This window comes from Podarcis bocagei (genome assembly GCF_964188305.1).
Source record: "Podarcis bocagei genome assembly, chromosome: 16".
Classification (NCBI taxonomy): Eukaryota; Metazoa; Chordata; class Lepidosauria; order Squamata; family Lacertidae; genus Podarcis; species Podarcis bocagei.
Window position 1 is genome coordinate 37,886,148 of NC_138142.1, and position 5,803 is coordinate 37,891,950.

At 43.2% G+C, this 5,803-nt stretch overlaps 1 long non-coding RNA gene across 1 annotated transcript; it reads right to left on the bottom strand.

Moving 5' to 3' along the window:
* Window positions 1-1,083: 1,083 nt before the first annotated feature.
* Window positions 1,084-4,728, bottom strand: LOC308575321. The gene is made up of 2 exons (XR_014002769.1): window positions 4,673-4,728; window positions 1,084-2,190 (listed from the first exon to the last, which is right to left on the bottom strand). It is a non-coding gene; the product is annotated as an uncharacterized lncRNA (long non-coding RNA).
* Between the last annotated feature and the right edge of the window lie 1,075 nt (window positions 4,729-5,803).

The following is a 5,803-nucleotide window of genomic DNA, read 5'->3' on the forward strand; positions in this document are numbered from 1 at the left end:
TCCGGAACGAATTAAGTACTTAAACTGAGGTACCACTGTATGGGAATAAGAATGCGAGAGGCCCTGTGTGGCTCTGCAGTCACTGAAGAAGGCCCAGATTTTTTTAAAAAAATAGTCACCAGGTAAACAGCGAAAAGTCACTGGGGGAAAAATTGCATGTAGGGACTTGAGCCCTGCTGAATTAGACCCCTAAAGGCACATCCTGGGTTGAAATAATAGAAATCATAGAATTGTAGAGTTAGATGGGACCACAAGGGTCATCTAGTCTAACCCCTGCAATGCAAGAATCATTCACCCAACATGGAGCTCTATCCCACAACCCTGGAATTAAGAGTCCTGTGCTCTACCAACTGAGCTGTCCCAGCTGCCACAAATGGGCAGCCAGGTTCCTATGAGGAGCCCAAAAAAGCTCAGCAACTCTGGGCAGTCCCCCCCCCCATTTTCTTAATTTGAAGTCCCCCAAAATAGATAATACACAAGGGCGTCTTGTACATGTAAAAATATGGTATATCAAATTTTGTTTCTCTCATTGTCTCATTCTATTAATCTTAAGTTCAGTTCTCCACACTTCCACATCAATTTGTGATTAATCAAGTTACTTACTTTAAAAACCATTCCTGAAAATCCATCAACATCTGCTTGCACATTTTCCTTAATTTTCCTCATAATTTCCCCTATTTTCCCCCATATTAGGCAGTTTTGCCTAATATGAACATCTTTACCAAGCAACTTTCCATTAATATATTTTATTTTTCCATGTTATTTTCACTGATGGGTACATTTTTTAATGCACGCCTGACCACAGTGCATGCATTTAATGTACCCCTTATTTGGCTAGAGGGCTGCATTGGAAAATTCAGATAATTTTGGATGATTGATGTACCTTTATTCAAATATTGTTTCAGCAAGTATGAATCTGATAGGTCCATATTTAAATGCAAAATGAATCAGATTTCTACCACATCCCTAATTGCACAGGTTGTACAGCAAAAGAGGTGTCCGATTAATGGCTGGCTAAAGTTTCATTTTTTTGCAAAATGGGGACGACAATACAATGTAGAATCAAAATCCAGCAGCCAGATGTTTTGAATGCAACAAAAGGTTTAATTCAAGAAAAAAGAAGAAAGAAAGAGCAGAAGCAATTTGGACACTGGTCATTTTTCCTTCCAAGCAAGACAAGGTGCAGAATACAAACATGAACAAATGGAATTCAGTTCATTCAGAGATTTAAAATAGGTTTATGAAATTGGGCTGAAATCTATTTTAGCAGGAAGGGGAGCCTTAAGATGTGCAAAATCATCTAGAAGTCCCTTTCGCTGGGGAATTCTGGGAAATGAGTTTTGATGAAAGGTGACTTGAGATATGGATCCTTAAGGGAGAATCATCAGAGTGCCCACCAATTTCCAGGATATTATAGAGGGTGAAGGGGAAGTGATGTCATCAGTATAAAACAGATGCATATTTGTCCTTTTTTAAAAAATATGGTCTTAGCCTAAATGGGGATGTTGGTAGAATTAGTGTAGAAGCATCAAATTTTGAGCTAAAAGGAAGAATATCAAACACCGCTATAGGATGGATTCCTAGCATAGCAGATCTTCGCTTATTCCTGTTTAATTCAGATGGACACCTCAGCCTTTGGGAGAAATGGAAAGTTATGCCAGTAATTCCATGGGTCTTGCAGCTGTAAATTCCTGGGTCATATGGCAAGTTCATCTCAATTTAACAGGGGTATCCGCAGATGCTAGCACGACGCCCAAGGTGACCTTTATTCCTCAGGTAGCCCCGTCTTCCCAGGCCATAGCCCCAGCCACCATAACCGCAGTGGTCAACTGCACACGGTGTGTTGCCTCCCACATAAACAGGCTCGCAGCTTGCGGACAGAATTGGCCCTGGGAGGGTCACCACACTTGCGGGTGGCTGAATCACAACTTCGGCTGGTGGGATCTGGTTGATACAAGAAGGCCTGACCCCAGCCAGGGTGCCCAGGCTGCCGGATGATTCAACAGCACTGTAGCCACGACCGCCATAGCCCCAGCCGAGACCTCCATGTCCCCAGCCGCCATAGCCGAGACCTCCGTATCCGCAGCCAAGACTTCCTGCTGATCCAAAGCCAACAGTGGGGGTGGAGGCACAGGATGGGACAGCGCACGATGGACCACAGCCAGCCATGGTGGAGTTACAAAGGTGAAACTGGAAGAAAACATATGATTGACAATGATGAGTTTGCACCAGAAGACAGCCTAAAATTACTCACAACATGGCCACTTTCTTCCTTGAGATGTTGCCTTGTCAAATCCTAGAGATGGGTGGATGGCTTCCCCTCCTATATTGCTGTTCCTAGGAAGCTGCCTATTACGGATGCTGACGATTACCTTCTTGTGTAATATGCAGGATCCATACCGGCTGTGAGATCAAAAAGCAGATAGCCAATTACTGCAAAGTGATAATCGTTACCCTTGGTTGGTATGTGTAGGTAGTTGTTGAGCAACTTTTTAAGAAGCGGGGAAGGGGAGATTTCCTCATTATACCCTCCCACCAGATGTCAGAGAGAAAAACAACTACCAGACTTTTAGAAGAAATCTGGGAAGCTTTTAATGTTTAATAGGTTATTGTATTTTAATATTCTGTTGGAAGCCGGCCAGAGTGGCTGGGGAAACCCAGCCAGATGGGTGGGGTATAAATAATAAATAATAAATAATAAATAATAAATAATAAATAATAAATAATAAATAATAAATAATAAATAATAAATAATAAATAATAAATAATAAATAATAAATAATAAATAATAAATAATAAATAATAAATAATAAATAAGGCTTCTTGGGACCAATTCCCAGGGCAACGGAGAGCGGATAAAGGCTGGGAACACAGCAAACAGGTGCGAGATTGTTCCACCAAGCTTGCAATTTCTCACAGATTTTTGAGCAGACCACATCAAAAGGCTTCTGAGAACTGGTTTGGTAAACACTGACTGCCTGGGTTGAGAAATAAAGGCTTGGGATTCCTGACAAGAGAGCCACAGAAATACTTTGCCCATGGGCTCTATATCTAATCAGCATCCCAAATGATTTAGAGAGATTCTTGAATTTTACTTGAGTCATCTCCTTCCATGCTCCATTTACAGGGATGGGGAAGCAGGCTCTCACTCCAGGCCAAAACCTCTCACCCTCTGGACCCTCCTGGACTTCTTTTACCTGGCTGGTAAAACTCTCACCATACTTCTCACCTGCCCAGGTGGAGAGCAGAGAGGGCTGTGTGTCTGTGTAGGAACCTTTCACATGTGGAATGTAGCTGGAATGAGGTCTACTGTGAAGAGGTAAGAGTCCACATCTGTTGCTCCACCCACTATTGCCTCTGGACCCAATCATGTCCCTCCTGCCACCAGCATGTACCTCATCCACAAAGGGATGTCCGTAACGGAATACGCCCACTTTCAAATTATGCTTTGAAGACCTTTCCTCTGCTTTCATTAACTTCATATCCATGAAACCTCATCAGTTTCATGAATTAATCTGCAATTCTTACTTAGTAATAGTAAAAGCAAAGGGACCCCTGACCAAGTCCCCGTGGGGTGACTTCTTGTCACCCCCGCAGACACGGAACCCTGGGTGCACCGCCCCCCCATCCCCCGTTGCGGCCCCACTGATCCTACCTAGTGATGCTGGGTGTTTGCAATGTGCCTTAAAAATAATAAGATTCCAGTCCTCATGGTTCTGAATGAAGAAGCAATGGCACCACCCTGCAGATGGGACCCAGATGAATGCACCCAAAGCTTCCTGAATAATAATAAAAAGCTTGCCTTTTCTTCTTTCCCAGTTTCTGCTCATTTGGATATTGAATTCAATGGTTTCAGTGATCAATCCTGAGAAAGTGCTAGAGCATTGCAGGGGGTTGGATTAGATCACCCTCGTTGTTCCTTCCAACACTACAGTTCTTTCATTCTCTGATTCTCTGTTCAACCCCCAACCTCTCTTGTTAGAGTTTGGAGGGACTCCTGCCTAAAAGCTTGGAGGGTCATTGCCAATCAGCATAGACAATAATGAGTTACCTAGGGTGGGACTGACTAAATACTGAGGCTGACTAAATGTATGGCAGCTTACTACTACTACTACTAATAATAATAATAATAATAATAATAATAATAATAATAATAATAATAATAATAATAATAATATTTGCATCTGTCCTTAGCATTATTGTTAAGGACAGATTGATCTAGCTAAGCTTAAAGATTTAAAAAGGGAAATGACTCCACAAAGAACTTATTTCAATAACCAAAACTATAAAATGCACTTGAAGACACATGTATGCCATTTCCCCACCAAATGCCTCCATAAGTTTCAAATCTCTGTCACTCTCTCGGTCTTGACCTCATCCTCTAATATCTCATTTACTAGGGGGTTTCAATTCCAAGAAAATAATTACTAAGGATGTGGGGAGTTACGTTGTCCAGACATGGGGGAACTGGTAGCCCTCCAGATGTTGTTGGACTCTACTACACATCAGCCCCCGCTAATACAGCCAAGAGTCAATAATAAAAAGAGTTATAGAGCAACAACATCTGGGGAGATGCAGAATTCCCTATCCTTCACATTGTCTTTTGCCAAAACTCTTCTGTAAGTGAACCCTCTCCGCCTGGAATGACAGATCTTTCTCAAGGTTGACTTACCCAGTTCTCCGGACAACAGAAGACTGATGCAATGTCAAGTTGTGCTTTTGGTGGACTTCTGAACATTTTTATACCATTCTTGTCACCCATCCCTGGTGGTAAAGAACCTCCTTGTAGCGCCGCAGGGTTTAATTACCTACCCCAACTCAAGAAGCAGGAAACAATTGAACCCCCAAATTATTTTAATAAACTTAACACGCTAAAGCAAAGACTTCCTGTATCATGTTCACCACTTGAAAATAACCACTGCAGCCCAGCCTTTTAATGCTCCATTGCTCATTTTCTCTTGCCAGAACAGCAATTTGTCTAATGGGCGCTCCTTTTGTTCTGAAATGGCAACATGCTGTCCAGGAATAGGTTGCTGATCTTAGCTGGAAAACCTGGAGAAATTTCCCATGAGAAACTAGCCAATTCACACTTTGCAGAATTGGGTTTCTGCCTTTGGGAGGGGTGAATGTACTTCACTATGGCCAAGGGGAAAGAGACTCAAATTGCTCTCTTTCTCAAGAAGGGGTCTCCAAGCCACATGGGGCTTTGATCCCCCGCCCCGATAAATATGAAAAGCATAATAGCAAATGCAACATGCATAACAAAACTTGACTCTGAACATATCCCTGGTGCTACAGAGGGGGGAAAAGGGGGGTGGACGGACCTGAAGCAACAGGAGGACACAAAACTAGAAACAGAAATCTGGAAGACTAAAGGGAGTAATTTATAAATTTGCAAGTGTTTAGATACAGTGGTACCTCGGTCTACGAACAGTCCTGTTAACGAACTATTTGAGCAACGAACTCCGCGAAACCAGAAGTAGGTGTTCGGGTTAGCGAACTTTGCATTGGAAGCCGAACAGTGGAAGGGCACCAGCAGCGGGAGGCCTCAGTAGGGAAAGCGCACCTCGGTTTAAGAATGGATTTGGTTTAAGAATGGACTTCAGGAACAGACAGGCCCATCTAACCCATAGAGGCTAGTGGTGTGGGGCGCCAAGTTCTGGAGGGTGCCTGGCAAGAGTCCGGGGAACACCGAACGAGCAGGCTGAGTGAGCGAGGGTGCGTGCGCTTCTCCCGCTGAGTGTCGGCTCAGGTTTTTTTCTTTTAGCCTGCAGGCGCTGAATTCTGCAGGCCCGCTCGTTCG